The sequence below is a fragment of the Hylobates moloch genome, unplaced genomic scaffold, assembly GCF_009828535.3.
Source record: "Hylobates moloch isolate HMO894 unplaced genomic scaffold, HMol_V3 SCAFFOLD_8, whole genome shotgun sequence".
NCBI lineage: Eukaryota > Metazoa > Chordata > Mammalia > Primates > Hylobatidae > Hylobates > Hylobates moloch.
The window spans coordinates 80,051,956-80,067,338 of NW_026652283.1; the positions used below are offsets into that span (position 1 = coordinate 80,051,956).

The following is a 15,383-nucleotide window of genomic DNA, read 5'->3' on the forward strand; positions in this document are numbered from 1 at the left end:
AGGAGACTCCATCTCAAAAAAAAAAAAAACAAAAAATTAGCCAGGCATGGTGGTGCACGCCTGTAATCCCAGCTACTCAGGCGGCTGAGGCAGGAGAACTGCTTGAACCCGGGAGGCAGAGGTTGCAGTGAGCCGAGATTGCACCACTGCACTCCAGCCTGGGCGACAGAGCAAGATTATGTCACACGCACACACACACACAGAATTGAGACAAAGGACCTGTAGTCCCAACTATTCTTGAGGCTGAGCATGTGTCTTAAAAAAAAAAAAAAGGCCAGTGCAGTGGCCCACGCCTGTAATCTCAGCACTTTGGGAGGCCAAGGCAGGTAGATCGCTTGAGCCCAGGAGTTTGAGACCAGTCTGGCCCATATGATGGAACCCCATATCTACAGCAATTAGCCAAATGTGGTGGTGTGCACCTGTGGTCTCAGCTACTTGGGATACTGAGGTGGGAGAACTGATTGAGCATGGGAGGTTGAGGCTGCAGTGAGCCATGATCACGCCACTGCACTCCAGTCTGGGTGACAGAGGCAGATCCTCTCTGATAAAAAAAGTTGACACAAGGCCACTGGGCCTGGCAAGGAGAAGATCACCATTGCACTGCAGTAGTAGGTGGTAGAGTGACTAAGAAGGAAGCATAAAAGATGGATGGGAGCACTTAGAATTTATCTTTAAAATACCTGATTTTTATTTTTTGAGACAGAGTCTTGCTCTGTTGCCGAGGCTGGAGTGGTGCGATCTTGGCTCACTGCAGCCTCTGCCTCCCAGGTTCCAGCCATTCTCCTGCCTCAGCCTCCCAGGTAGCTGGGATTACAGGCACGCTCACCATGCCTGGGTAATTTTTGTATTTTTAGTAGAGATGGGGTTTGACCATGTTGGCCAGGCTGGTCTTGAACTCCTGACCTCAGCTGATCCACCCCCCCTTGGCCTCCCAAAGTGCTAGGATTACAGACGTGAGCCATCACGCCCGGCTTCTAAAAGACCTGATGTTTGTGGTGACCATTTTCTAGAAAAATTTGTAACATTAAATTGTGGATATGTCTTCTTTTGACCAATCCAGCAGCTGTGGGAGACATGTGTAGAACAGCGCTGTCTTTCTGTGATGGTGGACATGCTGTATATCTGCACTGTCCAGTACCATAGCTTCCAGCCACGTGTGGCTGTCGAGCATTGAATATGGTCACTGTGGCCAAGGAACTGAATTTGAAAATGAAAATTTTTAGGCCAAGTGCAGTAGTTCACACCTGTAATCCCAGCACTTTGGAAGGCTGAGGCAGGCAGATGGCTTGAGCTCAGGAGTTTGAGACCAGTCTAGGTAACATGGCAAGACCTTTTGTTCAATACTTTAAAATTTTTACTTACTTGATAAAAAGGAAGAACATTTTAAAATTTAAACATCAGTTTTTTGTTGTTCTTGTTTTTGACACAGGGTCTCACTCTGGCACCCAGGCTGGAGTGCAGTGGTATGATCATGGCTCACTGTAGACTTGACGTACTGGCTGAAGCTGTCCTCTCACCTCAGTTTCCCACCCTTACCCACCGAGTAGCTGGGATTACAGACGCTCACCAACACGCCTGGCTAATTTTTATTTTTTGTAGAAATGAGGTCTCACTGTATTGCCCAGGCTGGTCTCGAGCTCCTGGCCTCAAATATCCTGGGATTACAGGTGGGAGTCACTGTGCCTGACCAGCATTGTTTTTTTGTTTTTCTTTTTTGTTTTTTAACGATAAATTAATTGGCCATGTGCAGTGGCTCACGCCTGTAATCCCAGCACTTTGCGGCGGCTGAGGCTGGTGGATCACCTGAGATCAGGAGTTCGAGACCAGCCTGGCCAATAAGACGAAACCCTGTCTCTACTGAAAATACAAAAATTAGCCGGACGTAGTGGTGGATGCCTATAATCCCAGCTGCTTGGGAGGCTGAGGCGGGAGAATCGCTTGAACCTGGGAGGCAGGATTGTACTGAGCTGAGATCGCGCCATTACACTCCAGTCTGGGGGACAAGATGGACTCTGTCTCAGAAAAAAAAAAAAAAAAAAAGATAGGCTGGGCACAGTGGCTCACGCCTGTAATCCCAGCACTTTAGGAGGCCAGGGTGGACGGATCACCTGAGGTTGGGAAGTTCAGACCAGCCTGACCAACATGGAGAAACCGTCTCTACTGAAAATACAAAATTACCCGGGCATAGTGGTGCATGCCTGTAATCCCAGCTACCGGGGAGGCGGAAGTTGTAGTGAGTTGAGATCGCGCCATTGCACTCCAGCCTGGGCAACAAGAGCGAAACTCTGTCTTAAAAAAAAAAAAAAGTCACATGTGGCTACTAGCTACCACATTGGGCAGTGAAGCTGTGACATTACCAGTTTTAGGATTGAATGCAATCCAGACTTTGTTGTGTTCACACTTGAAGCAGTGACTCTGCTCCCTAAGTATGTATAATTTTTACTTTTTTTTTTTTTTTTTGACGGATTCTCACTCTGTCACTCAAGCTGGAGTGCAGTGGCACGATCTTGGCTCACTGCAGCCTGTGTCTCCTGGGTTCAACTGATCTTCCCGCCTCAGCCTCCCTAGTAGCTGGAACTACAGGTGTGTACCACCACTCCCGGCTAATTTTTGTATTTCTTTTCTTTTTTTTTTTTTGAGACGGAGTTGCTCTGTCACCAGACTGGAGTGCAGTGGTGCGATCTCGGCTCACTGCAACCTCTGCCTCCCAGGTGCAAGCGGTTCTCCTGCCTCAGCCTCCCAAGTAGCTGGGACTATAGGTGTGTGCCACCACGCCTGGCTAATTTTTTGTGTTTCTAGTAGAGATGGGGTTTCACCGTGTTAGCCAGGATGGTCTCGATCTCCTGACCTCATGATCCTCCTGCCTCAGTCTCCCAAAGTGCTGGGATTACAGGCATGAGCCACCACGCCCAGCCAAATTTTTGTATTTTTAGTAGAGATGGGGTTTGACCATGTTGGCCAGGCTGGTCTCGAACTCCTGACCTCAAGTAATCTGCCCGCCTTGGCTTCCCAGAATGCTGGGATTATAGGGGAGAGCCACCACACCTGGCCCCTTAATCTTTTAAATTAATATCCATGACGCCTTTTACCTTTTCTGAAATAGATTTTTTCAGTTTCTCTACTGTCACTCTATCAAAATTTGTAAATTTTCCTTGGAATACTAGACAGAGGATTAAGCCACATGTTTTTCCAGTCCAACTTTTGTTACATCTGTTTTCCTTTTACATGTTGACTGGTTCAAACTGGCTAGCATCCCAAGTGAGGTGTGAATTAAATCCTGACATGGGGCTGGGCGTGGTGGCTCATACCTGTAAGACCAGCACTTTGAGAGGCCAAGGCAGGCGGATTACCTGTGGTCAGGAGTTCAAGACTAGCCTGGCCAACATGGTGAACCCGTCTCTACTAAAAATACAAAAATTAAGGCTGGGTGCAGTGGCTCACGCCTGTAATCCCAGCATTTTGGGAGGTCGAGGCAGGTGGATCACAAGGTCAGGAGTTCAAGACCAGCCTGGCCAAGATGTTCCTCATCTCTACTAAAACTACAAAAATTAGCCGGGCGTGGTAGCGGGTGCCTGTAGTCCCAGCTACTTGGAAGGCTGAGACACGAGAATCGCTTGAACCCGGGAGGTGGAGGCTGCAGTGAGCTGAGATCGTGCCACTGCATTCCAGCCTGGGTGATAGAGTGCGACTCCATCTTAAAAAAAAAAAATTCCGCCGGGTGCGGTGGCTCACGCCTGTAATCCCAGCACTTTGGGAGGCCGAGGCGGGTGGATCACGAGGTCAGGAGATCGAGACCACGGGTGAAACCCCGTCTCTACTAAAAATACAAAAAATTAGCCGGGCGTGGTGGCGGGCGCCTGTAGTCCCAGCTACTCGGAGGCTGAGGCAGGAGAATGGCGTGAACCCGGGAGGCGGAGCTTGCAGTGAGCTGAGATTGTGCCACTGCACTCCAGCCTGGGCAACAGAGCGAGACTCCGTCTCAAAAAAAAAAAAAAGAGAAAATTGCCAAAGACTGCTATGTGAAATGCAGAGAATTGCTCATTAATGCATGGTTTTAATTTACCTACTGAAGCATAGTCAGTAGCCACTGTAGCATGTGAAGAACATATGATAGACACAGCACTCCCACACTCAGCACCCAGGTAAGCAAGGCAGGCAGCAGTGCAGATGAGCTATAGTTATCCCAGGAAATCACTTTGACTTGTAAAGTGTGAAAAGGACTGGCCTTCACTTATCATTCTTTCTATAGCAGAGCTCCCTAAAGCTCAGAAAGCCACAGCTGGCTGGATGTCATGGCTCCACCTATTATAATCCCACCACTTTGGAAGGCAGAGGCGGGTGGGTCACTTAAGCCTAGTAGTTCATCACTGAGCCCAGGAGTTCGAGACCAGCCTGGGCAACATGGCAAAACCCCATCTCCACACACACACACACACACACACACACACACACACACACACACACACAAATTTAGCTGGGAATGGTGGCACACACCTGTAGTCTCAGCTACTCGGGAGGCTGAGGTGGGAGGATCACCTGAGCCCAGGAGTTTGAAGCTGCAGTGAGCCGTGATGACAGCACTGCACTCCAGCCTGGGCAACAGAGTGAGACCTTGTCTCCAGGAAAAAAAAAAAAAAAGAGAAAGCCACGCCCTTCCTTGACATCATCTGTAATGAGTAAACAGACATTAAAACACTCAAGAGTAAACAGGTGTAAGACATGCTAGAACCAAAGAACCAAGAGTTGATGATTTCAGAGTGACTCAAACATATGTGACGTTATTTCTTCCTCTGGTGTGTACAGAAAAAAGATACACACATCTAAAAGAAATGTATGCAAAAAACATCATAAACAATCGCAAGGACAAAAAACCAAACACCGCATGTTCTCACTCATAGGTGTGAATTGAGCAATGAAAACTCATGAACACAGGAAGGGGAACATCACACTCCGGGGACTGTTGTGGGGTGGGGGGAGGGGGGAGGGACAGCATTAGGAGATATACCTAATGCTAAATGACAAGTTAATGGGTACAGGAAATCAACATGGCACATGGATACATATGTAACAAACCTGCACATTGTGCACATGTACCCTAAAACCTAAATTATAATTTAAAAAAAAGGGTAGAAAAACATAATAGGATTTTTGTTTGTTTGTTTTTGTGACTCGGAGTCTCCCTCTGTCCCCCAGACTGGAGTGCAGTGGCGCGATCTCGGCTCACTGCAACCTCTGCTCCCGGGTTCGCGCCATTCTCCTATCTCAGCCTCAGTAGCTGGAACTACAGGTGCCCGCCACCACGCCTGGCTAATTTTTAAAATTTTTAGTAGAGACTGGGTTTCACCGTGTTAGCCAGGATGGTCTCTATGCTGATCTCATGATCTGCCCGCCTTGGGCCTCCCAAAGTGCTGGGATTACAGGCGTGAGCCACCACACCCGGCCCTTTTTTTTTTTCCCCCGAGATGGAGTCTCGCTCTGTCACCTAGGCTGGAGTGCAATGGCGCGATCTCGGCTCACTGCAACGTCCGCCTCTCGGGTTCAAGCGATTTTCCTGCCTCAGCCTCCCAAGTAGCTGGGACTACAGGGGCGTGGCACTACGCCTGGCTAATATTTTGTATTTTTAGTAGAGAAGGGGTTTCACCATGTTAGCCAGGATGGTCTCAATTTTCTGACCTCATGATCCGCCTGCCTTGGCCTCCCAAAGTGCCGGGATTACAGGTGTGAGCCACCACGCTCGGCCTGTTTTTTTTTTTTTTTGAGACGGAGTTTCTCTCTTGTTGCCCAGGCTGGAGTGCAATGGCGTGATCTTGGCTCACTGCAACCTCTGCCTCCCAGGTTCAAGCGGTTCTCCTGCCTCAGCCTCCTGAGTAGCTGGGATTACAGGCACCCGCCACCACGCCTGGCTAATTTTTTGTTGTATTTTTAGTAGAGACGGGATTTCGCCATGTTGGCCAGACTGGTCTCGATTTCCTGACCTCAGGGGATCCATTTGCCTCGGCCTCCCAAAGTGCTGGGATTACAGGCGTGAGCTGCCACGCCCGGTCATGTAAGTTTTAAAAAGCCCATATGGTCACACTGAATGTAGACATAGAGTTAATGAAATACATCAGAGACTGAGTTTGTGAAGTTAAGGAAAAATATTCAAACTAGTTAATCGCCCTAAGTTACATATTAATTAATCGAGTCTTTCACAGTGTCACCAAGGTTTGCCTGAGTAGGCAAAGGAGAATAATATGCCAAAACTGTAGAATCACTTCTCTTGACGCAGGGAAGGAAGGAGGGTAAGACAGTGGAATGTTTAGAAATGTGGACTCTGAAACGGATTGATTAATTTGCTTCAGTGTCCAATTCTGCCTCTTACTGGCTAGCAGTGTGACTGACGTTGAACAAATTAGCCTTTCCGTACTCAGTTTCTTCATCTGTAAATGAGAGTATTAGAACTTACCTTACAGGAGGACTGTTGCGAGGATTGTCTGTTTAAAGTTTATAACTACATTATTTGTTAGCTGTTTCTTACATTTTTCCTCTTCTACAAAGTAGTGGTGGGAGACAAGGCTTCTCTACCTTTAGTTTGATGCCTGTGGTTCTAAGTATAAGGAGAAAACGGAAGAGAGGAAAGAGGAAGTAAAAAAATGAAAGATGATCTAAATAAATGGAAAGGCGACCATGTTCATATGTCAGAAGACTTAACATTGTAAAGATGGCAGTACTCCCCAAATCAGTCTATAGATTCAGTGTAATTCCTATCAAAATTCCAGCTGGCTTTTTTGCAGAAATTGACAAACTGTTCCTAAAATGCATATGGAAATTCAGGAGACCTGGAATAACCAAAATAATCTTGGAAAAAAACAAAGCTGGAGGACTCACACCTCCAGATTTTAAAACTTTACTGCAAAGCAACAGTAATCAAGACTGTGGTACTAGTATAAGGGTAGACAATATAGACCAATGGAATAGGATTAATCCAAAAGTAAACCCTCAGTTGATAATTAGTTGATTTCTCAAGTGTGCCAGGACCATCCAGTTGGGGGGAAAATAGTCTTTTCAGTAAATAATGCTGAGGCGACTGGATTTCCAAATGAAAAAGAATGAAGTTGGACCCCTTACCTCATATCATGTATAAAAATTAACTCAAAATGAATCAAAGGCCTAAAGTGTAAGACTTAAAACTATAGAAAGAAGTATATATATATTTTTTACGACCTTGAATTTGGCAGTGGTATTTTAGATATGCCACTAAACCATCAGTAACCAAAGGGAAAAATAGATAAATTTGACTTCAACAAAATAAAAAAACGTTGTGCCCCAAAGGACATCATCAAGAAAGTAAAAAAACTGAGTTTAAAAATGGGCAATAGGGGCTGGGTGCAGTGGCTGACTCCTGTAATCCTAGCACTTTGGGAGGCCGAGGCAAGTGGATCACCTGAGGTCGGGAGTTTGAGACCAGTCTGGTCAACACGGTAAAACCCCGTCTCTACTAAAAATACAAAAATTAGCCAGGTGTGGTGGCAAACACCTGTAATCCCAGCTATTTGGGAGGCTGAGGCAGGAGAATTGCTTGAACCTGGGAGGCGGAGGTTGCAGTGAGCCGAGATCACGCCACTGCACTCCAGCCTGGGTGACAGAGTAAGACTCTGTCTCAAAAAAAAAGGCAGGCGGGGGGGCAATGGGCCAGGTGCAGTGGCTCACGCCTGTAGTCCCAACACTTAGGGAGCCAACATGGGAGAATCACTTGAGGCTAGGAGTTTGAGACCAGCCAGGGCAACACAGCAAGACCCCATCTCTACATAAAAGATAATTAAATTTTTTTCCCCCGAGACAGAGTCTTGCTGTCACCCAGGCTGGAGTGCAGTGGCGCGATCTCGGCTCACTGCAACCTCCGCCTCCCAGGTTCAAACAGTTCTCCTGCCTCAGCCTCCTGAGTAGCTGGGATTACAGGTGCCTGCCAGCACGCTAGGCTAATTTTTGTATTCATAGTAGAGAATGGTTTCACTATGTTGGCCAGGCTGATTTCGAACTCCTGACCTCAAGTGATCTGCCCATCTGAGCCTCCCAAAGTACTTGGATTACAGGCGTGAGCCACTGCACCCAGCCAAGATAATTAATTTTTTAGAAAGTGGGGGCATCACTTGAGCCCAGGAGTTTTAAGACCATCCTGGGCAACATGGTGAAACTCTGTCTTTACAAAAAAACCACAAAAATTAGCTGGGCGTGGTGTGTGCCTGTACTCCCAGCTACTTGGGAGACTGAAGTGGGAGGATTACCTGAGCCTGGAAAGTCAAGGTTGTGGTAAGCCATGATAACACCACCGCACTCCAGCCCGGATGACAGTGAGACCCTGTCTCAAAAAAAAATTAAAAATTGTAAAAGAAATACTGTTATTTGTATATTGTTACTGGTGACTTAATTAGATATAACTGACTTTTGGATAAATAAACCTCTACTCCAAACTCAAGTTATTTCTGAGACTAAACCTATCCTGGAAAATGACACGTCTGGGAGAGCTAAGCGTGATTTCCTTTCTTGACAAACCATGTAATTGTAAAGAACGCTGGATTATAGCAAAGTGGAAAGGAAAGATAATTCTGCAAAGTTTCTCCTGCGTTTTTCAAGGAAAAAACAGCAAGTTTGATTTTCTGTGCTTGTACTTTTTACTTCTCTTTTTTCTGAGACACAGTCTCACTCTGCCACCCATGCAGTAGTGAGATCTCGGCTCACTGCAACCTCCACCTTCCAGGTTCAAGTGATTCTCGTGCCTTAGCCTTCCGAGTAGCTGGGATTACAGGCAGGTGCCACCATGCCCAGCTAATTTTTGTATTTTCAGTAGAGACGGGGTTTTGCCATGTTTGCCAGGCTGGTCTCGAACTCCTGACCTCAAGTGATCCACCCACCTCGGCCTCCCAAAGTGCTGGGATTATGGGCATGAGCCACTGTGCCTGGCCGGACTGGGGTCTTTAAACGTGAATTCCCTCCCTATAAGCAAAGGTGGAGACAGAGTCTGGACATTTCTAGGAAGGGAAGGCACAAACAGAATAGAAGACATATGCAGTAATCTCAAACACACCAAAGCACCCAGAAGGAATGGAGTGCAGGCTGAAAGTGCAGGGAGGGAGGTGGGGCTGGAGAAGGCCCAAGAACAGGCAATGATTTATTCTCTATCTATAAGGATACTTTTCAAACCATAACAAGATTTAAGTCAATACTGAAACAAATATTGTGGGCATATTGAACTATAAACAAAGCAAAGATAGCCCTTTTTTTTTTTTGGTGATAGATTCTTGCTCTGTAGCCCAGGCTGGAGTGCAGTGGTGCGATCTCAGCTCACTGCAAGCTCCGCCTTCCGAGTTCACGCCATTCTGCCTCAGCCTCCTGAGTAGCTGGGACTACAGGCGCCCGCCACCATGCCTGGCTAATTTTTTGTATTTTTAATAGAGACGGGCTTTCACCATGTTAGCCAGGATGGTCTCGATCTCCTGACCTCATGATCTTCCCGCCTCGGCCTCCCAAAGTGCTGGAATTACAGGCGTGAGCCTCCACACCTGGTCGAAAGAGGTTATTTCTCAAGAATTGAATGTCTTCTAGGTAGGATGCTTCTCAAAGGTGGCAGCCTTTTCTTTTTCTTTTTTGGATACGACGGAGTTTTGCTCTTGTCGCCCAGGCTGGAATGCAGTGGCGCTAACTCGCGTTAACTCGGCTCACTGCAACCTTTGCCTCCTGTGTTCAAGTGATTCTCCTGCCTCAGCATCTCAGTAGTTGAGATTACAGGTGCCCACCACCACGCCCACCTAATTTTTGTATTTTTAGTGGAGATGGGGTTACACCATGTTGGTCAGGCTTGTCTTGAACTCCTGACCTCAGGTGATCCACCCACCTTTCAAAGTACTGGGATTGCAGGCATGAACCAGCACACTTGGCCAAAGCAGCCTTTTCTTGAAATGGGGAGTTCCTGTTGACGTTTCTTTGCATCCCATAGGGTCATGGTTGTTTGACTTTGGGCAAAAACCCATACAGATTAGGCCTTATGAGAGATGTAAAGTTTATTAAATCTTTTTTTTATTTTGTGAGACAGTGTCTTACTGTGTCACTCAGGCTGGAGTGTAGTGGCGTGATTTCAGCTCACTGCAACCTCTGCGTCCTGTACTCAAGTGATCCTCCCACTTAGCCTCCTGAGTAGCTGTGACCACAGATGCACACCACCACACCCAGCTAATTTTTTGTATTTTGGGTAGAGATGGGGTTTCACTGTGTTGTTTAGGATGGTCTCCAACTCTTAGGCTCAAGCGATTTGCCTGCCTCGGCTTCCCAAAGTGCTGGGATTACAGGTGTGAGCCACCGCGCCCAGTGTATGTTTTTTTATTTTTATTTTATTTATTTATTTATTTTTGAGACGGAGTCTCACTCTGTCACCAGGCTGGAGTGCAGTGGCACGATCTTAGCTCACTGCAAGCTCCACCTCCTGGGTTCACGCCATTCTCATGCCTCAGCCTCCCAAGTAGCTGGGACTACAGGCGCACCCTTCAGACGCCCGGCTAATTCTTTGTATTTTTAGTAGAGACGGGATTTCACTGTGTTAGCCAGGATGGTCTGGATCTCCTTACCTCGTGATCTTCCCGCCTTGGCCTCCCAAAGTGCTGGGATTACAGATGTGAGCCACCACGCATGGCCAATTTTTTTTATTTTTATGAGATAGGGTCTTGCTATTTTGCCCAAGCTGGTCTCAAACTCTGGACTCTAGCTATCTTCCCACCTCAGCCTACTCAGCCTCCTGAGTAGATGGGATTACAGGCATGAGTTGCCACACTTGACTCTAACTGGGGAACTTCACTCTCTTTTTTTTTTTGAGACACATTTTCACTCTTGTTGCCTAAGCTGGAGTGCGGTGGCACGATCTCAGCTCACTGCAACTTCCGCCTCCTGGGTTCAAGTGATTCTCCTGCCTCAGCCTCCTGAGTAGCTGAGATTACAGGTGTGCACCACCATGCCCAGCTACTTTTTGTATTTTTAGTAGAGATGGGGTTTCACCATGTTGGTCAGGCTGGTCTCGAACTCCTGACATCGTGATCCACAGGCCTCGGCTCCCAAAGTGCTAGGATTACAGGTGTGAGCCACTGTGCCCACCCTTTTTTTTTTTTTTTTTTGACAGAGTCTCATTGTGTTGCCCAGGCTGGAGTGCAGTGGCGCGTTCTCAGCTCACTGCAACCTCTGCCTCCCGAATTCAAGTGATTCTCATGCCTCAGCGTCCTGAGTAGCCTTTCAGGGGTTACAGGTGCCTGCCACCAACCCAGCTAATTAATTTTTTTTTTTTTTTTTTTGAGACGGGTTTTTTCTCTTGTTGCCCAGGCTGGAATGCAATGGTGAGATCTCAGCTTACTGCAGCCTCTGCTTCCTGGGTTCAAGAGATTCTCCTGCCTCAGCCTCTCAAGTAGCTGGGTTATGGGTACATGCCACTACATCCAAGTTATTTTTATATTTTTTGTAGAGATGGGGTTTCACAATGTTGGCCAGGCTGGTCTCGAACTCCGGACCTCAAGTGATCCGCCTACCTCAGCCTCCCAAAGTGCTGGCATTACAGGCATGAGCCATTGCTCCCAGCCTTGACTGCATGCTTTTGTTTGAAGATTTGTATTGAGCACATTTCCCTATCATCGATATGCTTCTTATTGTGCTTTCATGATTAGTAGTATCTTCAATTTACTCCCTTTTTGCAAAAAAAAAAAAAAAAAAAAAAGTTAAATCACTAGATTTTGTAGATTTGGATAAAATTCTATAATATCTATATCTATCTATATATATACGTATTCACTGCTATATGTAATATTGTCCTGAGAATTCACAAATGAGTAATGGCAGCACTGTCAGCCCTCTGAGTTTTTTGTTCTGTTTTCATTTTTTATTTTTGTCATTGTTGTTTGCCCTCTGAGTTTTATTCTGGTACCCCTGGGGATTGTCTTATCCATTCTGGTTGGGGAACATACCCTTTAGACAGTATGGTTTTGATAATGAGTATTTATTATTATTATTATTATTTTTGAGACAAGAGTCTCTGTCACCCAGGCTGGAGTGCAGTGGCATGATCTTGGCTCACTGCAACCTCCACCTCCTGGGTTCAAGCGATTCTCTTGCCTCACCCCACCATGCCTGGCTAATTTTTATATTTTTAGTAGAGATGGGGTTTCATTTGTTGGCCAGGCTGGCCTCAAACTCCTGACCTTGTGATCTGCCGGCCGCGGCCTCCCAGAGTGCTGGGATTACAGGCGTGAACCACCATGCCCAGCCGAGTATATATTATTTAGGATTAGTTTGACTACAGGTAACAGAGACTTGAAAAATACCACCTTAAATAAGACAGTCATTTATTTCTCATTCATGTGGAAGACACATGGAAGGTAGGCAGTTTTGGGGCTGAGATGGTGGCTCCCAAGATCACCTGAGATCCAGGCTCCTTTTTACCTTTTGGTTCCTCCAGCCCCACAGTATGGCATTCATTCTCACATACCTGGATGGCTGCTTAGAAACCAGCCCGCCCTTTAGATTTAAGCAGCAGGAAAGGAGGAGGATAATGAAGAAGACTTCACTTTAAGAAAGACTTTCTGGAAGTCCCACAACATACTGCTGATTCTCACATCTCATGGTACATGGCCATGTCTCCAAGGGAAGCTAGGAGGTGTAGTCTACCACAAAGTACATAGCTAAAAATTGAAGTATGGTCTAAGAGAGAAGGGCGGGAATTGGGATGGTTGACCATCACTGTCTGCCAGATGGAAGGAATCTGCAGATTTCTTTTTTTTTTACCCCCCACTGGGGGCAAGAGTGGTGGTAACAGCTTCATTGAAATATAATCCACATACCTTACAATTCACCTTTTTAAAGTGTGAATTATATATACTGTGGGCTGGGTGCGGTGGCTCATGCCTGTAATCCCAACACACTGGGAGAGACAGAGGCGGGAGGATCGCTTGACCTCAGGAGTTTGAGAGCAGCTGGGGCAACGTGGTGAAACCCGGTCACTACTAAAAATACAAAAAATTAGCTGGGTGTGGTGGCATGCACCTTTAGTTCCAGCTACTCGGGAGACTGAGATGGGAAGATCACTTGAGCCTGGGGAGGTTAAGGTTGCAGTGAGTGGAGATCGCACCGCTACACTCCAGCCTGGGCAACAGAATGAGACCCTGTCTCAAAATAAATAAAATGTGTGAATTATATATACTATAATCAATAGTTATAGTATATTCATAGAGTTGTGCAGCTATCACCACAATAATTTTGGAAAAGTCTTTTTACCGGAGAAACTCCACTATTCCATTAGTCATTTTCCATTTCTCTCCACCCCCAAGTCCCTGCCCTGGGCAACTACCAGTCTGTTTTCTCTTTCTGAATTTGTTTATTCTGGACAATTTTATATAAATGGAATCATGCATGTTGGTTTTTGTGACTGGGTTCTTTCACTTACATAACATTTTGAAGATCCATCCATACTATAGCATATATCAGTACTTTATCCTTTACCACTGAATAATAATTCCATTCCATTGTATGGATATATTACATTCATCAGTTGTTGTATATTTGGGTTCTTTACATTTTTTGACTATTATGAATAATCCTACTATGAATATTCATGTAGAGGAACAAGTTGTTATGTGGACATATGTTTTTGTTTCTCTTAGATATATACCTAGGAATAGAATTGCAGGGTCCTACCTACTCACATCCTTTGCTCATTTTTTAATTGGATTAGATTATTTGTCTTTTTATTATTGAATTGTAAGAGTTCTTTATTTTTTAATTTTTTCTATATACTGTATTTAGGCCTGGTGAGGTGGCTTATGCTTGTAATCCCAGCACTTTGGGAGGCTGAATCGGGAGGATTGCATGAGCCCAGGAGTTCAAGACCAGCCTGAGTAATATAGTGAAACCCCATCTGTATAAAAATTAGTCAGCTGTGGTGGCAGGAGCCTGGTAGTCCCAGCTACTGGAGAGGTTGGGGTGGGAGGATCACTTGAGTTGAGCCTGGGAGGCAGAGGCTGCAGTGAGCCAATATTGCACCACTGCATTCCAGCCTTGGTGACAGAATGAGACCCTTTCTGAAAATAACTACATAATAGATAAATACATAGATAGGTTAGATAGGTACATAGATTGGATAGATGCATAGATGGGCGGTGGCTCACACCTGTAATCCCTCAGCACTGTGGGAGGCTGAGGCGAGTAGATCACTTGAGCTCAGGAGTTGGAGACCAGCCTGGGCAACGTGGCGAAACCCCGTCTCTGCCAAAAAGACAAAAATTAGCTGGGCGTGGTGGCACATGCCTGTGGTCCCAGCTACTGGGGAATCTGAGGTGGGAGGATCACTTGAGCCTTGGAGGTGGAGATTGCATTGAGCCAACATCACGCCACTGCATTCCAGCCTGGGTGACAGAGTGAGACCTCATCTCAAAAAAAAAAAAAAGATAGATAGATGGATAGATAAATAGCATGCTGTTGTACTTCATGCCAGAAAGAGTTCTCTTTTTTTTTTTTAAGACACAGTTTCACTCTGTTGCCCAGGCTGGAGTGCAATGGTGCAATCTGGGCTCACTGCAACCTCTGCCTCCTGGGTTCAAGTGATTCTCCTGCCTTAGTCTCCCGAGTAACTGGGATTACAGATGCCCGCCACCACACTCGGCTAAGTTTTGTATTTTTTGTAGAAACAGGGTTTTGCTGGGTTGGTCAGGCTGGTCTCGAACTCCTGACCTCAAGTGTTCTGCTCGCTTCAGCCTCCCAAAGTGCTGGGATTACAGGCGTGAGCTACCGTGCCCAGCCCAAAAAGAGTTCTTTATGACTTCAACCTTGCAAGAGATCCTGAGCCAGACCACCATCCTAAGCTGTTTTTTTGTAGTTGAGTCATAAGAGTTTTGAGACAAGGTTCCACTCTGTCACTCAGGCTGGAGTGCAGTGATGCAGTCATAGCTCACCATATCCTCCACCTCCTGGGCTCAAGCAGTCCTCCCACCTCAGCCTCCTTGGTAACTGGGACCACAGGTGCATGCTACTACAACTGGCTGATTTTTTTTTTTTTCTTTTCTTTCTTTTTTTAGAGACAGCGTCTCACTGTGGTTCCCCAGGCTGGAGTGTAGTGATGCAATCTCAGCTCACTGTAGCCTCCACCTCCTGGGCTCAGGAGATTATCCCACCTGAGCCTCCCAAGTAGCTGTGATTAGCGTGCACCACCGCTCCTGGCTAATTTTTTGTATTTTTAGTAGAGACAGGGTTTCACTATGTTTCCCAGGCTGGTCTTGAACTCCTGGACTCTCAAGCAATCCGCCTGTTTCGGCCGCCCAGATTGCTGGGATTACAGGCGTGAGCCACTGCGTCCGGCCCTTTTCTTTCTGCCCTCCCCTCAT

General features: G+C 46.3%; 1 protein-coding gene across 2 annotated transcripts in view; it reads left to right on the top strand.

Annotated features, from left to right (window-relative positions):
* Nucleotides 1-15,383, top strand: part of RHOA (ras homolog family member A) — a 58,787-nt gene that overhangs the window by 22,306 nt on the left and 21,098 nt on the right. The window lies entirely within an intron of this gene.